This window comes from Gouania willdenowi, chromosome 3, assembly GCF_900634775.1.
Source record: "Gouania willdenowi chromosome 3, fGouWil2.1, whole genome shotgun sequence".
Lineage (NCBI taxonomy): Eukaryota > Metazoa > Chordata > Actinopteri > Blenniiformes > Gobiesocidae > Gouania > Gouania willdenowi.
The window spans coordinates 29,279,523-29,304,002 of NC_041046.1; the positions used below are offsets into that span (position 1 = coordinate 29,279,523).

The window sequence follows — 24,480 nt, forward strand, 5'->3', positions numbered from 1 at the left end:
GCTGATCACACGTCACAACAGAAGCATCTACAATCACACGGATATACATGGTTTCATGCAAAACGTGGGGGTGATTTGAATGTTTTGGACCATATCACATATTTTTCACAGTATTTTTCCTGTTCAACCTATGGCTGAGGGTCTGGCATTGTGACGTAATGTAGCATGATTTCTGCTAAGCCGTCCCAAAATTTGAAAATCATCTGAAGCATGTAAAATATAAAATGAATAGCAGTAATTGACTCTGTTGACCCTATTTCTCTTTAGCATGTTTGACATCAATCGATTTCTAGAAGTTGAACAGTCATTAATGTCATCTAAATAGGGTAAATGTGTTAACTGAAATGGAATTTGGTCATTTTCAAAACAGAAAATCAGAGGCATTTCCAAAGAATTATAGTAGAGTAATGTTAGTATAGACTGTATATGCTCTGAACTCTCAAGAGGAGCAACACACCACCATTTTCCTGTTTAGTTGTTTTGAACGAGCTACTTTTTCTTTGAAACCTCAGCTTCCCCCACAAACTATACAAAGAGTTCAACTTAACATCCGTCTTCGCCACTGAAAACACATTCTGATTAAAAATTGCTGACTGACTGGCCGACTGAAAGACATACAGACTAACTGACAAACACAGTGAATAACTCTGGAAACAGTTGCCTCCCAAAAAGACAGCTGACTCCTTCTTTTCAGGAAGCCTGCTGACCTCTTGAACAGGAGAGGGCTGTTCGTCACCAGTCACTCATCAAACGAATGAGCTGACTGAGAGGTGAGTGCCCATGTATGTGTTTCTGCCTGTTTTAAATCCTGATAAATATTTCCCATCTTTGGTTGCTCCCTAAAGACAAACAAACACAGGCGCTCAAAATTAGGATGACAAGCCCATTAACAGCCACTGCATATCCTCCAAATGACACTGTTTTATAGACGCCTCAGGACTGCAAAAACAACAGCCCTGCCCCACAGGTGACAGCGAGCTAGTGAATAAATCTCACATAAACTAACATCATAAACCAATATCATCTAAAGTTGCACATTTTCTGTGCCTTCTTTGGTGGTTCAGGAACAGGGACTGTAATGTGTAAACAGACAGTTGCTGGTTTTGCAACTATATATGTTCTTACTTGCATGGGATTGTGAAGGAGGTTACAGCTGTTCATTGTGATTGAAATGTAAACAAAGCCACAGTTCATGGAGAGGGCAAGTATGTAAGTTTGAGGTTTGATCAACACCTACAGTACTCCACGCCCTTTTAGAAAAGCTGATTCTTCAGAGAAAACTCATCGCAGCAGCACATTTTAGAAAAACTGATTTTTGTCGATTAGAAAAGGAATGAAACAAACACATCATGGAGTTGGTCATTGTTGTCGGATTTTATTAAATGATTAGGATTGCTTTATTCAAACTATGTGGCCCTTGTGCATGGGGTCTCTGTGACCACATCTTGAGTGGTCCTTAAATCAACAGCCTCGCTGCTGTTTCCATTTACCCTGCTTTTAGCCTCTCAACATGAAAAATGTACTGTTTTAAGTAATCCTTGTTTGTACTGACCATAATTGATTGGGTAATCCTGGTTTAACATGCACTAAAGCCAGTGCTTAAGAAACTATTAGAAGGGATAGCAGCTTAAAGAGGCAGAATCTATCTAATGTTGCCTGTTAGATCTACATTTCTGTGCCTGCAGGTCTGAAGCGCTTGATGACCCCTTCAGTGGTGACCCACTTTATCTCATCTTGCTCTGTGACGTTTCTACGAATGCAGTGCTGTCTTTTTGTGCCTGTCGAGTCAGTGATACAAGTGCCAAGCTTTATTCTCAGAACTTCATGAGCAAATCTCTTGGCAGTTCTCCATCAACCCAGTGACACACTTCTAGTGGTGTTTAGGATAGCTTACCTGGAACCCCAAGCCATCATTGGATACAATGCCAAAAGTCCCTGCCAGCTTGTCACAAGTCATGGTGCACAGTCATCACTGTGACAACTCTGTCATAATTACCACAGATTTCTGAGCGTCAGCACAGGCAGCTAAGGTATAATGGAGCTGGCAGAAGAGAGGGGAGAAGGGGAAGCAGACACACTAAGTGCAGGTCATCATACAATCTCTGAGGCTCTGGGATCAGACAGCAAGTGTGAATATGAGGGTGCACACAGGACAGTCAGACTAGAGGAAGGCTAATTCCTGCTCCTCCCTTTACCCTGTCTGCTGTGGTTTGTACGTGACGCATTAGGAGGTGGGGAGGTCTCACACAAACACACACTGACACACAAGCATGGACACAGACATGATGCACACACGCACAGAATGGAAAGAAGAGAAGTAGAATAATCCCCACCAAGACCTCTGGCCTAATGGGGCCCACTACTGTAATTACAAGGCACAGATTTCAGATCAGGCACTTAAGTAGCCAGCTAAGAGTGCCCAGAAAACAAAAAGCTCTGTAATTATCGTCTGTCTCCTCTCTCCCTGGTGTAACTTCAGTTACCTGTCATGCTGCTGTTTTGTCAGGAGTTCGTTGTTTCCTGGATTCTCCCTAATCCATGGCTGGAAGCAGCCCTGGCAGTACGCCTGCTTGTACAGATGCACATTTCAGCTCGCTGGGGCGAGTGACGACATGGCATACAAAGATAGCAGAAACCTGAGTCCTCACAGCCCCACAAGCTCATGAATGCATTTTTTACAAGAGAAGGGGGGAAAGAAGGAGGGGGAGTGTTCAGTTTGCTCTGGACAAAAGATCCATTGTGCAGGGAAACTTTATATACATATTAGAAACTTGAAACCCATCTCCTCTGTGAACAGGATTCTTGTAACCTACCTTTCTTTCCTTATATTCACAAAAAAAAGAAATGCCTTCAGTCCTATTTTCCTCCCAGAATCCCATTTTTCTTGATAGAATCCTGTTTTGCAGGGTCATCTAATATCAGTGATAAGAGAGCAGCGGTCTCCGGGCAGTTTTGTGGCCCATTAAGTAACACATTCCCCAGGTGAAGCAGAGGAGGAGGCATGACTTGTCGACAGAGATTTGCACTCAGCATTCTCTTAGCTTGCATTCACAATCTGCCTCACCTCTCAGGTGTTCTAGAAGGAATGTCCATACCTATAGTTGCTTATTCAAGAGGGAAATTCAGTTTGTGTCTATTTCCTTTTCTTTAATTAAATAATTCAACAAGCTTTCAAACTAAATCAGTAAAGTATTTCTAATTATTACCTTTAAAGAAATTTAAAAAAAAAATGAACCTCTGATGGCGAGGAATACTTTTTCATATATCTGGATGTTCTTGCTTCATCTATAAAATTGAAAAAAATTAAATGGCAACATCAATACGTTTCAGAAATTGTATTGATAAATTCGATTAAGGATGAATTTGAAAGAGTACCAGGAGAACATAAGATATATAGAAAGGATTCCTGCAGCACAACGATTAAAATGTGCTAAATTTCTTTTTTTTTTTAATAGACATCACATTGCAGGATTTCACAGCTGATGAAGCTGCACGTCACAATCAAACTAATGCTTGAAAAACTTGTATCCACAAGCCTGTGCCACAAGCACTAAAAAAGTGACATCATCAGCACCAGACATGTAATTAACCTATTACTACCATGCAGTCAAGGTGAAGACCGGACATCCAGCTTCATAATGACAACCCAAACATAATATCATTATTTTATATTGATGACAAACACAGTCACTGACATACACTCAAATAGGATAACCTTAAATAGGAACAAACACAACAAGTGAACAGCAATATGCGATGACAGCCACACAAAAATGTCTTAACTACTGGGTTACGACACTTAATTTATGGCTAAATAATAAGTGTGGTTTTCAGCACACAAAGGATGATTGTAGTAGTACACTATATTTTAAGATTTAAATTGTGCATATGTAAGAAACGAGGTTGGATGTAAAATTATCTGTGTTCAAATTAGGGGACGGATCTGGATAAGCATAATGCTTTTTTCCGTCACCCTTTCCGGCATGCAAAAGGACAAAAAAAAAAAAAACAATGATGTGATTTTGCTCTGAATGTCAAATGAATTTCTGTGAATGTAACCATGTCGGAAATGAACTGAATAAATAAAATAAATAAATAAAAAAAATAAGTCTATCTTTACACTAATTACCTGTACTACTACTTTTAATGTGCTGATTTGAATGCAACTCAATTTCTCCACCTGTCTTAGGGCATTTACACGCCAAAAAAAAAATTCAGAAAAGACACAACAACTCTAAAATGGAAGGCCAACGCAAGGTATGAATAAGCCCTGTACAGATAACTACCAAAAGTGTTTGTCTTCTCTAGGAGACAGAAGTGACTAATCCTAAAGCTTTCCATTTTGTGTCAGGCGTAGACTATATCAGACTGTTTCAGAAAAAGACTCAGTGAGTATTTGGACAAACGGCAGCTTCAATTTTTACAAGTTCTATTAATATGGACTTGAGGTAGGTGATTCATTATGTGGACTAGGTCTGGGCTTCGTCAGCCTAGCTTGTTCCATTAGCACAAAGAGGAACTTTTTCCAGTGATATGGCTCTAACAATTATGAGCAGCATACTCATATCTTTTAAAAACCTTTCCTGTGTTCATTTTTTTTTTCATTATTACTTTTGAATTTACTCATTGTGTGTGCCAAGAAAAATAAACTATAAAAGTTCAGGCCTGAACCAAGAAGTAACCGCTAGTGTACCATTAGTAGTAAGTGGTTTTGCATGAGGCCAAAAGAGTCCAAATGATGTAAGTGGTACTTAATGTGAGGAAGTGTAGTTGACCTTTTGTTACAGCCCTCTACCCTGAAAGAGATCAAATCAAAGAGTAGAAGTCACACGGCTACTGTCAACTTAAAATGAGCAGTGGCTCCATCTTATCATTTGTTACTAGACCATCATAGGCTCGACTCCATAGAGATTGTCTCAGTTGAGCCAAGACAAACCTTGGTGTGGTTAGCCTAGACCCAGGGAGCCTTAGGAGTAAAGAGGGCTCTAAGTTAGTTTTAATAGGCACATTATTCCTACCCCCTAACACCCGCACAGTCTCCACTCTGAGCCATTGGCTGTTTGAAGTTGGTAACAGCTGTAGTGTTCCAGCCTTTATTTCAGCACAGACTTCGCTTAAAAGGAGAGAGGGACTGAATGAGAGATAGAAAGAGAGAAAAAGAGAAGGCAGTGGGAGGAGAAAAAGAACAGAGTGAGAGGTGAAAAGGAAAGAAGGAGTTAAAAAAAGAAAGAGTTAGTAGTGTGGTGAGGGATTAGCTAAGGGAGAGGTTAAAAGTTTGTGGAGCATAATCTGGCCTCCTGCCTGCTCTGTTGTTTATTGCCGCTGGCGTGAAGATCTGGTGCCAACATTAACCGCACCTGAGCAACACTGGAGCATAAACACAGAGGACCAAAACAGGAAGAGGCATATGCACAGCACGTATTTACTACTATACTTTGGCATGACTTTACAGTGTGCATATATTAGCCACTCCTTTTACTCAAGTGTTTGTCTGCATGTGAGCATGTGTGTGTATTTGCTGTTGCCAAGTCATAACTTCTCATTTGTTAATCCCCCATCACTCCTATTACCCTCACCTTTCTCCATCTTCATGCTCTGTCACTCTGGATGACTGCCTGGCTGCAAAGTCCTAGTCTGCCTCAGCCAAATGTTTCTTAGGTGTCTGAATCCTATAGCTGGACAACAATTCTAGCCTTTAGAATATGTCCAGTGAGTACGGGACAGATGGAGTTCTTGTACACAATTTAAGACTTCAATCAGCAAGCAATGCAACACTGAGAGGATCAGAGAAATACACCAGGTCACTGTGGGCAGAAAGACTGACAAAGGGTAATACTGGACTGCCGCCCACCACAAAACCGTTAGACAGATACTTCTCTGTTCAATTTCACTCTTTCAATTGAATTCTTCTCAACAATGTGCCAGCTTTCACAGGGCAGACAGTGCACACATAAGCATGTACACACACTAAAAATGTGGCGACACATGAGAGTTTGGGAGAGGACAGTTGGAAGACTTTGGGAAGAGGGAAGGATATTCCTTCTCTCTCTTGCTCTATAGAGAAGCAGGGCAGCCAATTAGTGTGTGAATTCACACACTCTCCATTTCTCATTTGCTGAGCCTTGCTCTATGCTTCTGAACTTGGGATGGTCAGAGCTGGAAAGTTGAAGCGGGTCATGTTCACATGCATATTAAAAACGATTAAGTACAAGGCTCCTGGATTAAGATGAGTCCGTGGACTTTCACATCTTAGGCTAACCACTCCAAAGACTTGGCAACACTCTGCCACAACAGTTTCTAAGTTCCCTTTAGGCTGACACAAGCCCATCCTTTGCTTGTGGAAGTAATACTGGATTACAGAACAACTGTGGTAGAATGTTGATATAATGTGTTATTCTTGTTCTTTTCCCCTATCCATTTGTTTGTACAGCTGTTCTTTAACAGCAGGTCATTTTACTGTTCTGCTCTTGCATGACTTACTTTATGCAGAACTGACATTTTAGGTTGAAAGTTAAATAGATCACAGGCTGGCTGTAGGATGGACTTCCAGGGAGGACAGTAGGCTTTAATCTATGCGTATAAATGGCACATTTAAACCTGTAAAGGAAAAGGTTTGGCATTTCCCTTTCCAAACACCAGCTCGAGCAAGGGAGACTTTACATAAAAGGTATGGCAAGGGTTAACCTTTCCCACTGTGACTCAGGTATATAGGACATGTTCTGACAGGCAACCCACAAGTCAAACACATCATGCATGCATTTGCACCATCCACAAATATGGTGAATCTCAGTGGAGCAATAGGGTCTAAGAAATCCGCAGGAGAAGAGGAAACGTCAAAACCTTCTCTTGTTTAAATCAAAGCAGGCAGCAATAAAAGAATCAAACATCAAAGCCACCATTCAGAACAGACACCACCTTTAGGTGTTTGTTTAGAGGGGATGAGGAGGAGAAGGTCATTGGGCATTGCAAAGAGGGAATAATTAGTTGGAATGGAGACTGTCTTCATTTAAACATGCTCTCCGCCTCTCCTCCTCCCTGCTATTCTTATCTGTGTGTGTGTGTGTGTGTGTGTGTGTGTGTGTGTGTGTGTGTGTGTGTGTGTGTGTGTGTGTGTGTGTGTGTGTGAGCGTATTAGAGGACCCAACAGGCTGGAAGCTCTCCCAGGGCCCAGATGCTCTCTGTCAACACTGAAATTCCTGAGAGGAAGCAGGGCTTTACAGCAGCAAGTTTTACACCCAGCCAGGACCTGTAAGACCAGGAGCCAAGAGAAGACAACCTGCCCCTTACAAAAACACACACCTCCCCATGTCCTGTCTGAGCCTTTGCTTCTGTGTCCTCACTAAGAATGGGTTGGTTCAGAGCGAGCTAGTAGCAGTGAGGTCTGTGTAGAATGAGTCATTGCGTTCCTCTCACCAGGCTGGGCTCTCTTGCTGCTTGCCACCATCAAGAGGTAAATAGCTATTGGCTGCTCAATAAGTGGCTTCAGTGCGATGGAGTGAGGGCCCTTTTTTTCCTCCACACTCTCCTAGTCTTGACAAGCATGTATTGACAGAGCAGTTACACACTAACCCATTGGGGGAAATCCTGCACATTGTGCCCCAGGCAGCTGATAAATGGAACACATACAATACCTGTAAGCACCATCTACACATGGACATGGAAAAACACCTTAGCACATGTACACAGTCACAGCTCGATAGAACAATAGGAATGCACACTGGAAAAGGTAATGGGGTACACAGTACACACACAGAAATCAAGACGGAAACAGGTTGAGCAACAGAAGTACTCCATATTTTAATACTTCCAGAGAGACATCATAGCCTCTCCAAAAATGATGTATGGTCAATCTTTTAAATTGATCTATTCTTCTTTGGTAGCGCTTAGCCTGATGGTCTTAGTCAGCGCTTGAGCCTCATACATTGGGGAAGAGCTTTTCCTCCATGCCGTCTCTCTCCTGTCCGATCCACTGCTGATAAATAGCTAGGGGTGAAGCAGTTGCTTTCACTTTGTGATATGATGTCAGTAACCTTCATTGATCTGCAGGCAAGCATGCAGGCCTTATCACTACCCCTCCCTTATGATATAGTGTGATCCGAGGCCCTGACGGCTTTTTAATACACTGCACTTTAGGTAACTGTGTCGCAGGATAACCACCCCAGCTGCTAACACCTGAGGCTGTATTTTACCCAGCTACCATTGATGGCCAAAGAGATTACAGGCCAGGAAACCAACTCTGAGAGGACCTTCCAGCAAAATGATAACGCTGGCTGAAATGGGACAGAGAAGATGGAATGCAACAGCAATTATGTACTGCAATGAGGCACATTGGCATAATGTTACTGGCATGAACAAACAGAGGGATATTTAGGGTGAAAATTACGGAAATTCTACAATGTAAAAAATAATAAACAATTACTTTCAATGAAGTCCATTACCTAAAACAGTGCTAACCGGTATTTATAATCCATGACTAACTTGTCACCTATGCTCCACCTTGGCTTTGTAAGAAGACCTACCTGTACGGTATTTCCTGCTTTAAAACATTGAGGTTTTGTTGACAGGACAAAGACTATTGGCAGGGCTGAATGAGTGCTGACAGCAACTTCCGCACACAAGATTTGCATGTGCATTTGTGCAAAAATAACACCTGAGCTGATGCCAGCAATAGAGACCCACCCTTTACTGAAAAAATGGCAAAAAGGCTGCAGGTGTCACACTGACATATTGAGTACTTGGCAGACAACTCAGTAGTTATAACACTTCTCTGTAGTAGCCCATTCCCATATAGACAAAGAGTTCTATGTAAAAAAAAAAAATTACAAGAACAACCTAAGACTGTTTGACCAGAGAGACAAGCTTTGATGTAAATTTTCTGTGGACAAAACAGGGGACGGGACTTGGATAAGCAAACTGCTTCTCCTTTTTCGGCATGTAAAAAAAAAAAAAAAAAAAGAAAAGAATAACAAAACTTCTGTGAATGCAACCATGTCGGAAATAAACTGAATCAATAAATAAAAAAATAAATAAAGTTATATTCAAGTGTCTAAGCTTTTACATACATGACAGCATGCTTCGGCTAGGCACCACGCTCCTGTACTAAGGTTTAAGAACGCTGCAGCGAATGCAGACTGGACGACTAGCAGGAGAATTATCCCAACTATTGATTTTAGCTGTTGGGTATTACTGAAGGAAACAGCGGGTTTATCAGGCCAGGATCCCTCTGCACTTTTACTAACTAAACGAGTATTTTCCAGGCTTATCAGGCAAAAAGCCTATTACTGATGGTCTCAGCCTCCCCCACAACTAGACAAGGAGAAATGTCTTTTCACCCTTTTGTAGCCACTTGATGTTTTAGATGCATCGCTCTTTTAAAAACATTTTACACCTACCTAACTCTTCACAAACCCAAAATAAATGGTTCATAGTTATTGTTTTTTTGGGAGGGGGTATGGTACATTTTAAATTTGTAATGTATATTTACTATTAGATTTGTGACCTCATCAACTAGATACACTGCATCTTCCTCTTTCACTGTGCTTCTCCCCATTTCTTTATCGGTGAATATGTGCGTGTGTGTGTGTGTGAGAGTGTGTTTCTGGGTCAATGTCATTTCTCTGTCTTCTGTGTATGAGGACAAGAACCAGAGATAATGGGACGTGCTATAATCCCTGAGAGGAGCCTAATATCAGTCTTGATCACCAGGAAAAAAAGGTGTATTTTTTAATTACACATGAAGAGATTCACTTGGACTCCTTTGAGGTACATATATCTATATCTTCAATGAGCATACCACTGATATCTGTGAACCTGATGAAACCTTGTGTCTGTAGTGCTAAGTATTTGCCAAAAGGGATTAAAGTGATTAAAAAAACAACAACAAAAAAACTACTTATACAGCAAGGCATTTTCAATGTATAGCAATTTCCCAATATTAATAATGAACAAGAGGGAGACAGAGACAACTTCCCTCAGCAATTACAGTGAAAATCCATATACTGATCAATGTGCAATCCCAGGCATTGTCCTATTACATATACGATATAGACAACAGCATGTGTTTGCATGAATGTGCATGAATTTACAGTGGTGTAAAATGACCTCAACAAGATGAGAATATTATTGAAGAAATAAAAGCTTGGAATAATGATTTGCATATTTCATCACAGGCAGCAATGAAAGTAAGCGAATAAACCAACAGTGGAAAAGAAAGAGAAAGGGAAGGAGGGAGAGGGAGTATCGGCAGGATGGAGTAAGACAAACTGCTTTACACAAAAAAATGATAAAGAAATAAAACTACTTTCCTGTTGGATCAGCAATGATAAAAGAGCATCATGGATTATTAGGACATAAATGATAGATATGTCATTAAATTTATAAGAAAGACTGCATGAAAAACTTTTATCCGGGATGTTTACACACAATTGGAAATAAGTTTGGAAGTCATTAAGCGTGTCACTAACATTGAAACAGTGAGAGGACTGGCTTGGCACCATCTATGGGGCAATGCTCATCTGCCCACTGGCCAGCCTTTATGTCTCCAAGTCAGCCCTGTAATTTGCTTGGGGCAGAGATAAATCTTATCTCAGAGACCTGATTAAGTTTTTAATTTACACTCCAATCAATAGCACAGGTCTATTGGCAATGTGTCTAGAACTCTATTTACCAAAGGATTCCCTGCTATCAATTGATCAAGGACCCGGCAGCCATAAATTATGGTAACATGCGCGTGTGTGTGTGTGTGTGTGTGTGTGTGTGTGTGTGTGTGTGTGTGTGTGTGTGTGTGTGTAGGGGGGGATTAATTGAGCAACAGATAAATTAGGTGAAAAATTAGTGAAAATGCAAAAGAAAATGTAGGAATTTGGTTATTGACACTAGCATTGTGATAAACACTCAGGACTCTACTTTGGACTTGCTGCTGTTGCTGCTAAAGATGAATTATCCATCCGTGCTTTTCAGTTTTTTTAAATGTATTTAAGGGCTTGACAGGAACTTGTTCTGTCTATGAACCACCATGACAAATGAATGACAATAAACAAACGTTGAATACTTAATGTGACTAAAAGTGTTCCCAAATGGGACACCCAACGCACACACATGACAGAGGGTATTTCATCCTCTTATAATATTTCTACTTCAACTCGTAAAATGGTAAAGACCATTCCACATTGGTGCAAACCTACAGACAACTTTCACTCTTCTCTCATGCTTAAATGAAGGTAAAAGGAAAAGAGGGCACCGTTATCACCATGGAGAAAGTGTCGTCATGGCGGTTCTGCTCTGACCCTGCTGACTCGCTGATTCCTTGACACAAGATCTTTTTGGACAGCTGACCTCAATATCACTGTGCTCTGAGGATGAAACAGCTCCAGTGGAGCTTCCTACTTCCCACACTATGCCTGTGAACAGACAGCCATGCCACACATTTAACAGTGTTAGTGTTTCTAGATGTATTCCTTTACTACCTTTGAAAAGAAATGCAGGATTGGGGAAACTGAAATGAAGATAAGCAAGTTTCTTTGACTCATTGGAGTGAAGGGGAGTGTGAGTGGTTGTCTGTCTGTGTGTATGTTACCCTGCGATGGACTGGCGCCCTGTTTGTGGTGTACCCCCGCATAATGCCCAATGATAGATGGAGATAGGCATCAGCAGACCCCCTCAACCGTGAAAAAAGGAGCAAGCATGTTGGAAAATAAATGGATGGATGTTTCTTTGATTCTAACTTTTTCACATCTGAAGGGGAACAAAGAGGAATGAACCATTCTTAACTTTGTTATTCAACCCCAAAACAATGGGCAGTCTTGACATTTGACAGCTTGCATTTCATTTATTCTAATGTCTTGACAAGTTGGCCAAAGTAGCACAGCATATTTGTCGTGTTTGTACCTAAAATTGCAACACACAATAACAATGTTGAAAATATCATGCTCAAAAATGTTTGAGCGGATGTTATGTGCTACTTTGTCATTAGTGAAGAAGCTGTCTGCTAAAGTCAGGTATAAACGTGTCAGAATTACATGTAATTATAGTTGACAAACTTCCGCATGAGAGTATGAATCACCTCTGCAGCTAGCTGTTGTGACAGAGGAAGATACAGTACCCTACTATCCTCACCTTCATAACTGAGACCATACAGAAAGCAAAACAGACAGCAAAAGACAGAATGGCTCACACCAAGTCCAAGAGCCCAGCTTCCTGGTCCTCTGCTAGATTATCTAAAGAGCTACCGACGGATACGTATAATCAGCTCCATCCCCATGTTTCTCTCTCACTCTCTGCTTCTCTGGCTAATGTCTCAGCCTGATTCGATTGAGGCAATTAGGCAGTAATCTATAGAGCCAGGGAGTGATGGAAACATTTCCCACTGTCCTCCTCATGTTTCTCAGAGCTGCTATAATTAGCTAACTTTGTTTCTCATTAAACATCAGTGCAGTATTTACATACCAAGATCCAATTTGGTTCGGAGAAGGCCATTCCTTTTAAACTCTCTTAACACCTTAAAACTTGATAGCAAACATGAAAAAAATGAAAGTTGTAATGTGTAATTGTTCACAAGGCAGATTATATAATAATCGGAACTACAGGTTACAAAACCACAAGTCTCTAAATAAGATGACAATTATCATTTAGATCAGTGGTGTCGATTAAATAAAACAACATTTGGTTCACAGAGCTTTCTCAGTTTACAGGTAGTGGCTGTGCACAGTTTGTTTCTGTGCATAGAAATTGTGTTCTCTCACGGTCTAAAAATATGTGTGTTAAGTGAACTGAAGTCCTCATGCGCATGACCTCATCAAATCTCTACGTTTGTTGTGGAGGTCTGAACTGGAACAGTGTTTTTAAAAAAAAACAGCATTCAAAATGAGTAATTATGATAACGCTGTTTCGATCTCTCCATGTAAGCAAAATTATATATTAATCACAGCTACTCACATGTGTCCAGAATAGTGTCAACAACAGCTGATGATTACCTGCCTAAATGCCTACACTAAAGACGACATTTGCCCAGTGCCTTAACACTATTTCAGACTCAGAGCTAAAGAAACACAGATCTAACATTATAATAAGAATTCATCCACACTTGTGATCAGTTCACATTGGTAATCAGTTAATCGTTGGGCTGACAACCTATCCAGAACGGGCCTTACATTTTGCTATCTTCTGGAATAGTATCCAATGTCCTATAACCCTGAACAAGTTAACTGTGTACAAGTCCCTCGCTATAACACGGGTCACCTTTCGCAGCCTCTGTGTTTCGCGGATTTTTTACAGTGTATGAATGCGTATTGTGTTCTGCGTCCCGATTGGCTAAGGGAGAACCCGCGCATTGTGTTCTGCATCCTGATTGGCTGCATTCACACCGGATGCGTCACAAAAAGTCCATACATCTAGATTACATACAAAGTCAATGATAGACGCGGCACAGATGCAAAATCTTTCCTGTACAGCGGTGCGGTCTGATCCGCGCGTCAAGAGGTTGGCCGTGCGTGCGCGCTCCCGATTTTAAGCATTTCTGCACATTCGCAGGAGTTGAAAATATTGAACTCCTGCTGTTTGGCATGACGAAAGCCAATCAGAGTCTTTGTTGACAATGATGTCAGGCCGTCAACACAGACACCGGTCTGTTCACCCATTCAACCATGGAGTAGAAGCTGTATGTGACCACCTGGAGCTGTGTGACGCAGCCTTTATAACCGGGACCGGACTTGGAAGGATTTGGCGTGGAGGAGAATTAGCGAAGGAGGTGGTAGTAGCAGGTAAAAGTTCTCTCTGTAGATTCCATCTCTGAAAGTTGGCACTAAGCTAGGATAGCATTAGCCGCTAAACACACCGTTTTTTTTCACTGGTGGTTTATGTTTATGAGAGGAGAAAAAGGAGCGCAGCTCCCTGCCCCAGCAGGCAGTGAAACTTACCAAGTTGGATGTGCCGCTAGTGGGCGGTGCTTTGCTTCAGACGCGCATATAAAGCAAATGGGGAAATTTTTTTATCCTGCTCACTCTGAAGTGCGTATGTTTGCAAGTTTTCGCCCGACAAAACCCACAATGTCTACATCTGTCTGAGAAAAGTGTATAAAGTGTGTGGGGAGGAGTTTTAAGCCTTAAAACATGTATAATAATTGTACAAAATAAAGCTGACTACATCGCGGATTTCACCTATTGCGGGTTATTTTTAGAACGTAACCATCGCGATAAACGAGGGACTACTGTATAGAAAAACGTGATGTACGTGTATTATTAGTAAATACTGTAAGTCAGCTCATAGGGTATCAATGCTGTCTCGATACTTGTTCACTTTGATCAAACAAAAGTTTATTATGCGAATTTGAAGTTATTGACACTGTATCACATTAGCTACAGTTATAGAACCAATAAATATTAGTGTGTGTGTATATCATTTGTAAGAATGCACTCAACTGGACACCAGCACAAACTATGATGTCTGACAACGCTAACAATCCAAAAGCTGGATTAATGTAATGTTTAATTGTGAAGAAAGCACATGGTAATTTAATGCACTCCATTGCTTTTCTATAGTAGGATGTAGCTTGAATACATATGCAGTTGTACAGGGAGTACTGAGTAGAGCAGTAATTCAATCAGACGCATTCCAACATGACACAGATTAAGTTTGTCAGTTGGGCTTCACCAGTAATTCATCTTTCTGAGAAGAAACACAATCGCAACAATAATTTCTTTCAACTACAACACCTGGCAAAAAGGTGGGCGAGAAATAAATGACATGAACATGAACTATTTATTCAACACCATAAAAAATTAACCGAAAATGGTATTTCCTTAGAATATTGGGAGAAAAAAAGACCACAGGTTTCAACACACTGTATGCACACTAATTCATATTGACCAGTCATGGAATGTGTATGTAAATCAGAGGGAAACTAGAGATTTATGTCAGTGTCCAGATGGGCAGGCTGGCAAGCTTGTTCTGGGAAAGGTTTCTCCTAACACGCCTTCTCGGTTTCCGTCTGGCCTCTAGAGCAGAACTACAGCTTGCTTGGCCTGAGCAGCAGAGGGTTAAATGCCCTCCCTAGTCACAGGCGTGAAGTGAAACAATGAAATAATGGAAGTGAGTGAACGCTCAAAGGCAGGGGGCACGGTGGGTGTGGGAGGGCGGGAGCTCACCATAGGCTCCTGCAGATGTTGCCGGGCTTCAGTGGGTCACACAATCACAAGTATTAGCATTCCTGATAGAGGGAGCACGGATTAGTTTAGCTGAATGCCTTTCTCAACTCTGACAGAGTTTCAACACGCGGGAGAAGAGAGCGAAGAGAGAGAGAGAGAGAGAGAGAGAAAGAAATCTCAGAAATGTGGCGAGGAAAGGTGGAGACATGAGTATAGGAGATGAAAAGCATTACTAGACGCTATGGGGAATGCCGTGCTCATGCAAGACCAAAAAAAGACTAAAGAATACTGACTGACAGACAAATTGTATCACTAAAACAGCTATTGAAACAGTTTAACAAACAGACGATAAAAAGAAGTCAAGTACGTGATAATGTAATGGTTTCATGAGGGTGGAAGGAAGACCATATGAAACGAAGATGTCTATTTGTGGTTGAATGAGTGAACGAGCATAGACAAATGCCTTTCTTTCTTCTTTGTGTCTGAGTGAGCGAGGGAAAGTGAGAGAGAGAGAGAGTGTAGAGACAAAAGCTTTTCAGAGTGTATGTGTGCTGTCCTGTCCTTTTTCCCAGGACAGAGGTCTGGAGAGGCCTCATATTTCTAGCTGCTGTCAGGCTGGGGTGAGAGGCAGAGACAGCGAGGGGCAGCTGTTTTCTATGAGGTAGCCCGGCTCCTTCACACAAGCTCTTTGATCCAGTTTGGCTTCCTTTGCCAAACATGCTTGCCTCCAACCTCATTCCTGCTCGGTGCACTCTATGTCGGCAGCTATGCGTTTATCACACAGAAGGCACATAAAAGTTCACCTGTTTTTGTTCACCTACGTAAGCTGTACCTACTATGTACTAATAGTGAGATTTTTGTGATTTAGAACTGTGTAGACAAGCCAAAATCAAAGGCTTTGCTCTCTTTGGCTCTCTTTGTTTTAAGACATGACAAACAATTTCCTAGGAATGCAGCAGGGCTAGTTAGATATGGTTAAGCATTCAACAAAGATTGTTGGAACAATCATATTCACTAACACATGACACCACAGGTTCGTCTGTTGAATTCCTGAAATGCTGCTGGTAATTATAGAATACAGAGGGAGATCAAAATATCGAGTATAGAAGAATGTAATCTGGCAGTGACGCATAACAACGGAATCATGGCCAACCTTTTCTTTTAACTAATTTAAAGTTTTCTGAGAAACTCGCTGCAGTTTTCTCGAATATTCATAGCATTGTTTGCATTGTTAAAAGGAAATAGGGCAATCTTTTTTGGAAGGGAATTACTTCCCTGCTTTTTGTCAGCAGATGTATTTTTGGTTTCCACAGCACAAGATGATACAAAAAACATATACATATCGGGTGAATCTTGCGTTTCAAATACCTGATGGCTTAGACAGAAAATAAACATGCAGTAAAACTAAGTGCACACAAAGGCTTTATATTTGACAGTTAAGGGAGTTGTACCTTTGTCCTCAACCAATGACTATCATTAATGCTACAAGTTAATATTTGCTTCTGCCTGCTCATAAATTTGCATCGCATTAGAGCCTGACCTAAATGCATTTTTATCACCCAAAGTAATTAGCTGAGCATTAGTTGTAAGAAAGAGAATGAGGTGTGGGGGGGGGGGTACCAGGCTTTACTCAACTGAATGGGTGGCGGTTAGACAAAAGCTACAGGAGGGATGGGTACAGAGTAGAGCAGAGCTGGGCCACCAGATGAAAGAGGAAGCAAACAGTGTCAGGGTGCTGCCTCTTTAATCAGCTACATTAACTCCAGCACCACAAGGGGGAGGAGCCAGCGAACAGGCAAACGGCACAGCCGCACAAAAGAGGAGTGTCAATGAGGGGGCAATAAGAAAAGACAATGAGTAAACAAGCAGGGAAAGTCCCGGCATGGCCGTGCTACAAACTCTCTGCTTCTCAGTGACTGGCACACAAAAGCCGTGCCGTAATTAGCCACCCCAATCGGTTTTAGCATTTGCATATAAATGCCCTAAAAGGCAAACGCTAAACATGCTGACACAAGCCATGCCCAAAACAGACGCTTGCCACACCTCTACCCCTCCAGGAGGTCTCAGGGGTCCAGTTAAGTAGGGCCGCTTCCTCCCTCCACCCTGTGCTTGTACCCAGTACAGACAAGCTGGCATCCATTAGACAAAATGTGGACTACACACTAAAGCGTTGGTACTCACTTCTCCTTTCTAGGAAGGTTGTGCAACACTGAAGCCAGGCTTCCTGTTGAGGGCCCACAAAGCCCTCTATCATGTGAATGTACATGCTACTCTGACCGCAGGACCCAGGGAGAGCTCAACTGTAGGCGTCAGTCTACTGTTGTATAGAAAGTGTACACCAAAGGCAAATAGTATCTTTAGTAAAAGTGAGGATTGTTTTAACTTACTGCACTATCCATGCTAAAGATTATAATCACATGAGAAAAAGAAAAAAAAGTTAAAGAAATGTGCCAAAAATTCATGTTTAATATGGAACAGGGTCAACACTGAACACACAGACTTTTTTAATATAATCTGTGTCAGAACAGAGGAGTGTTGTACCAGCTTGAACCAGATAGAGCTAGTATGCATTCACAACATGAAATATGTTTATATTAGATTTCACTGCTTGGTCACATTTAAATAGAACCTGTACCTCAACTGTGCACTTCCTCTTTCCTCTGCTGTCTTTTTTTTTTTTCTTTTCTTCTTGGACAATTTATGAAATGAGCTGAACAACTTCAGAAAGGAAGGAAGTGATGAGACTGGTGTCTGCCCTGACCACTGCTGCTCTGTCCTCTCCTTCTTCACAACCTTTATTCTCTCCATTGTGAACAAAGGCCATGTAATCTACACACCTTTTCCCTCTTCTGGATCCTGTTCTCAGCTTAATAAGTTCTCCCACAACATTTGTGCACCACATAAGGCCTTTGTCCCATACTAATCACCAGCACAGAGTCTTACTTGTGAGAGTTTTCTATGTTTGCTTGCGGCACCGGAAGACAACAGAATAAAACACTATCCGCTAGCATTACACACTTAGTTCTCACCTGCCATGTGGGCTGTTGTTCCCCATCAGGGCATGATGTGACATGAGGAAACACCTGGCTGTTGAAAAAAAGCTGCCAGTAAGAGATTCCTTTTTTTTTTTTTTTTTTTTTAACAGTGTTCTTCCTCCTGATCCAACGTTTCACTTGTGAATAAACACAAAATGTACAAGATTATTTTCACAGTTAAATAATTTTCCAAATCTCCTTCAGTGATGCATGCAATTTAGTTGCCCAGAATTTCTTTCTTATGATTGCTTTTATAAATTACTGCTGAGAAAAAGCACAGATGTGCAGCACTGAAGAAAAAAAAGAGAGAGAGAGGGAGAGAGACATGTAATGACATGAAAAACTGTTGTAACATTCAGTATCCGTTTCGAGCCTTGTTTTTACCTCAGGCTAACTTCCTATTTGTAGTCTGGTATTGTTTTTATGCCTCTTACAACAATGCTTAATCTTCATTACCTGAAGTAAAAAAAATATTATTTAAAAAAAAAAAAAACTAATCTGTTTGAAGAGAAAAAAATGTCTCTTTTTAATTAAAATCAAACTGAGGTGTCCCCAACTTACAGACACACAGCAGGTGAAGATACAAAAACAGGGTACATTTTGAACACGAGCCATTAAAAAATGAGCAGAATGCTTTATTGTGCGTATATCGGTCTCCACACGCAGCTGAGCAGTAATAGCTACATAAACCAGCCTGCGCGCCCATCTTCATTCCATAAACAGTAGGAAAAATTAATGCCATGGTGACCAGACGAGGTGAGTGACGTCACAAAGCCGAGGTCACCGGTCTCGGTCTGTTACGGCCGTCTAGCCCTGTGTCAGCCCCGTGGGACCTGCCCCCACCCCCCCTTCCCCCATCCAACCTAGGCTAAATTTGATCTCTGTGACACTGAACATCAACATGAAAATTCAACATCACACAGCAGCCAGGTGATTGCCATATAGTAACATCACTGTCATCAAAACTCCTCTGACTTTGTGCAGGTCATGTGACCCTGTAGAAAAACACATAGTTGGCACATGCTATGATGGAGAAGAAGGGAGGGGAGGAGCGATTTTTCTTTTGTCTTGCTGTGTGAAAATCAACATGACTGATCAATTTATATTGAGAAATTTAAATCCTTGAATGTGACAGCATTTTTTTTTATGTATGTATTCATTTTTTGTTACCAGGAAAATCAGGAGGAAAAAACCTCACACGTGCTTCACGGGAGAAAGATCAAAAAGTGAAAAAGGGGTGAGGCAAAGACATGCTTCCACATAATACAGAGCTGTAATACTGTGGCATAGAGGAAATGTTGGTCTAATTGCAGTGTGGAGCAGCATTTAATGTAGTCTGTATGTCACCTGGCTAGCAATGGTGAACACTTCCAAGTGTGCCCTTTTCATTTCACCCACTCACAAATCCTTCATAAATCCTGTGAGTTGCTCATTGCAACAGCTAAATGCTTATTTGACGAGATGAGATGGGAAGGCGACGGGCGCACATGCAGTATATCTTCTTTTTAATTACAATGTCTGCAAAGGTGGGAGTCTACTATAAACAGTCATCGATACAATCAAGCAACACCAGTAACCTCATGCCTGGCGAAACATTCCCTATTTTAAAATCAAATTAAAAAAAAAAAAAAAAAAAGTATTACTGCTGCTAGTTTTGCAACGGGAAATGTAAGTTTGTAAAAAGGTGTATCATTTAAGAAGTCAGGACACCATATCTGTCTCGCTCATCAGTGGCTGTGACAGCAGGGGCTGTGTACCAATATTTATAATGATTATGAGGTGGTGCATGGTCACTCCAGCAGAACAGATATTTAATAGTGATTACAGAGCCACACACACACACACACACTCATTGGACAAAGTCTGCCCTATTTCAGCAGTAACCATATGCATCTGTTCTATTATCTGTATAAGTTAAAGACCAACTAGAGACAAGAGTTGAAAAATAGCAAAAGCGATAAATTCACTGCGCAATACATTGGTTTCTGTGCTCTTCAGAAGTCAAATATTCAGATCATCAGAAATTCACATTTTGTTTGAATGCAAGATGTCAGAAAAGTCAAAATAGAGAAAGGATTAACAAGCTAATCTTTACGGTTTGGTTATAACAAATTCCATCTCACACCATCAGATGACAAAAAAAGGAGCTACGCACACACACACACATTGTAGCTACATATAGACAGAGGAAAAACACAGCCGCAAAAGCTAAAAGAGAGCTGACATCAGAAGACTATGAAGGCTACACCGCTTAGAGGCCATTTTATTGCTTTGCTGTGGTCAAGTGAGGTGCACTGAGCTCAATTCCACCACAACAATGGCAAACAGGGCCGCAGAGACAAAAGAGGGCTATCCCTGCATCTTCAACCCTTTGCTGCTGGCTGATCGGTCGCCTGGGGCTCAGCGCAAAAACGTCGCCAAGACCCTCTGAGGAGGGGCTGGAGAGAAATGACAAAATGCAAGTCTCAATGTGAGAATGCACACACACACACACACACACACACACACACACACACACACACACACACACACACACACACACACACACACACACACACACACACCACACACACACACACACACACACACACACACACACACACACACACACACACACACACACACACACAGATTTTGGTTATTTATGCAAAAGGAGAAAATTGTGTACACAATGCCCAAAATATCCTAAGGACTATAGCCAGCTGCTGTTCTTGACCAGGAAGAAGTAATAGGTATAGCTTCACCTTAGCCACAGCTCACACTGAAATATATTACAGTCTGCTCTTTCTGTGTCACTCCAACTCTGCCCCTCCCTCTGGTTCTCTCCCTCTCCTACTCCTCAACCAGGATCATGGACGAGCAACCACACATTTGCAAGTGAATTATACTTTTTTTTTCTTTTTCTTTTTTTTTTTAAATGTATGCGTGTGTGTGTGTGTGTGTAAAGATGGTGAAAACGTGATCAGAAGAGGGTGCTGCTGCCACAGCCCTTTTTCTTGTCTTCATAATCCTTGGGAGGGTAAGCTGTGAGGTACACAGAGTGGAAGTGCTAAAGACCTGCTGGGGTCCAGCACAACCCAGACACACATTCTGACAGCCCAGCCATCAACTACACACAGACGTGGACCAAAACCTAATCACACACATTACTGCTGTCTGTCACTGTCACAGGGTTGGATACAAAGTATGCACAGAAGGGGAAATAATATCAACACAATTTAAATAAAACCACATCTGTGTTTGAAATAAACACTGAAAAAGGAAAGTTTGTGGTAATATTGACAACAGCAAAAACGAAAAAAAACCCAAAAAAAACAGAAGTTTCTGTTTCTGCCGTGAGGTAAGCAATGGCTAATTTTTATTATTTGAAAGGGAAATTTTCAGAATCAAAAATATAAATATGACAACTGCATAGCAATTAGAACATGACAAACATGTACTTGGAGCTGGTCTTTTAATCCAACACAAATTATGTTTTGGTATTACAGTCTAGACTGTGGTGCTGCATCAGTAGTTGACACTGCTCTAACTGTGACAAAGTAAATGACACGCTTGGGTTGTCTGATGTTATAGGAGATACAATCTACCTGACTACACACACATGCACACTGTACATTAATAGCCAAGGAGGTTATAAGAGAATATTAATGATTTACTTTTCCCTTAAAAACAGTATAAAACAGGCCGTGTGTGGATTGTGAAGCAGGAGCTGTGCTACTGATGCACTGCCAATACTTCTAACCTGTCACCCTCTCTCTGCCTCTCTCCAAACACCCACACGCGCTTACATTTCGGTTACACAATGCAGATTTCACAGACACAGATAAACAATGTAAGGGCAGTTATCACTCCACAGTGCACAGTAACATAGAGGAAGAGGGTGACAAAGAAATAGGGGGGGTACAAAAAGACGGCGTGTGTGTCGTCAGAGTCACAGGCCAGAGGGGCCCACGTATTGTTCCAGGACTCTGTGTGTGTAGAGAGAAAGGCGACCTGTCTAAGCGTCCTCTATGTTTTATGCATTCTATCTTTTGTAATGATAAGCGCCAGTGCGGAGGGTGGAATGCTGGCCCCCAGGGTCCAGGAGAAGGGTGGGCTTATGGGGGTCTGGTGTGATGCTAGGTTCAGTTTTTTTTTTTTTTTTCGTGGCCCTCTGAGTGCTCCCTATCATCCCTGTCTTTCTTCCGTGTTTGTATGCTGCTCTCCAAACTGCTGTAGCACACATCACTGAGCACAACTGCTGCTGTCGCCTTGAAAAAAAATATACAAAATCAGTCGTTGCTACACACACGTTTGGAAAGGATACAATCACGAGTCAATGCATTCTTTATGACAGTAACAAGACGACGATCCAGCAATTTTTTTTTTTCTAAAAACTGATCTAGTGTGTTCTTTTCATAAAAGCAAGTAATTGAGATTCCAGTCAAGGCCACAGATCCACAAACACTGCAATCCCCGAACATGACTACCACAGCATTATTTTTATTACATTAGAAATGGAATTTAGCTCTGTATAAATTTGTGTCACACATTATTCCGTCCCATGACGGCTTATAAATATCTTTCACTGAGAGAGTATCAAAATAGAAACCATACGACGGATTGTTAAACAAATTACTGAAAAGATGGAAAAATAAATCTTTCTTCTTCTACAACCGTTTGATCATCAGGGCATAATCGAAACATAAATCTAAATCTAATCATTGGAATTTACAGGAAATAAATTGACATTTACAAAATATGAGAAACACATAACAAAAAAGTATTTTAATCACACCTATTTGATTTTGAAATTCATCTCAGCACAACACACACACGCACACGCACACGCACACGCACACACACACACACACACACAATCATAACAGTAGTCTTTGCCGTAGGGATTCATGCATGACTTTTGAAGAATGAAAATTGTAATAAAAAAAAAAAGCTATCTACAAAAAAAACATCTCATATAATTCACTTCAAAAGATAAAAGATGACACTGAAGATGAAGATGAAGAAAAGGCTCCAAAGGAGACAAGGAGAGGGATTTAAAAACAAGAGAATAAGAGAGGTGAAATGTTAAAGAGCCATTTGGACACACAGGACTGCTGGGATTAAAGATCAGATATGGCATTCGTGCACACTCCAAGAATGCCTCTACATCACACACACACACGAAAGCATCACACCTATTCCTTTTTCATGCACTCTTCTGGGCTAAGCTGAGAACCGTCTTCCCCCTACTCATCCATTCCTCAATAATAGCCTGACATATACTGCGTACTGGGCTGAGCATTACGACAAGAGGCATCGGTCTTCAACCTTGGATAATGAAAACAACAGAGTGGATTCAACGCAACCGCCTAAGCTGAATATTTTCATTTCACAGCTCGCAAATCTGACACTTAATAATTCCTTTTCTTATTCCTGAAAGAACAGTGACAAAAAGTGTGCCCATTCAAATGTAATGCAGTCAAGCACTTTGAACTGTTGGCACAAATGATCATTAATCCCAAATATAAATAAAATACATAAGTAACTGTTTAAGAATTCAATATCCAAAAGCAATCCACAATTATGAATCCAAATGTCCTAAATATGGACATTTTGTATATAAATGCAATATCCCGCAAATGTTCTAGATTGTGATAAATCTCCCTTGTGTGCCTACAATTCACCCAAAGAGGGCTCTCTCCGACCGAGGACACAGCGGCGAGCTCCCCCATGGTGCCAATGCCTGGGCACAGATGAGGTGGGAATAGATGTTTGAGACACAGAGAATGAGATGGAGATCAAAAAAGGAGAGAGAGAGAGGAGAAGAGGGAGAGGCATAGCGAGGAGGAGGAGAAGAAGAAGAAAAACGGGTTACGACAGCCAGAGGCGCTGTCGCCCCTTTTCTCTAGTTTACCCCAAACCACGAAACAAGTCTGACCATCATGGAACGAGCTGCTCCCCACTAGTGCAGTGAAATGACATCACAGTTCTACTCATCCAACATGCTAACAGAGGGAGTCCATGCAATCAGTACGCTGATTTTCTGAAAATCAATGTCCATCGCACATCTGCACTGTAAATGAAGTGATATAATAGCAGTAAAAACTGCTATCACACCACTACAATACAACACCGAGCACCCTTTGTGACTTGTGAAATAATCACAACATCAAAAATAAATATTACAATCACACTGATCATTTAATAGTTTGTAAAAAAAAAAAAAGTCCACAAAATGCACAACACTGTCACTGTTTTTGTTACTGTCTTAGTGTCATTGTGTCATAAAAAAATTTAAATGAATAAATAAAAAGCCTTTCTAA

General features: G+C 41.1%; 1 protein-coding gene across 3 annotated transcripts in view; it reads right to left on the reverse strand.

The window, feature by feature from the left end:
• Positions 1-24,480, reverse strand: part of zfhx3b (zinc finger homeobox 3b) — a 132,314-nt gene that overhangs the window by 104,444 nt on the left and 3,390 nt on the right. Inside the window, exon 1 of one of the 3 annotated variants that reach the window (XM_028443350.1) lies at positions 23,842-23,932. The exons of the other annotated variants lie outside the window; for them this stretch is intronic. The gene's annotated coding sequence lies outside the window, so the exon portion shown is untranslated. Of the gene's footprint in view, positions 1-23,841; positions 23,933-24,480 lie in introns of those variants that run through there. 3 annotated transcript variants of the gene reach the window in all.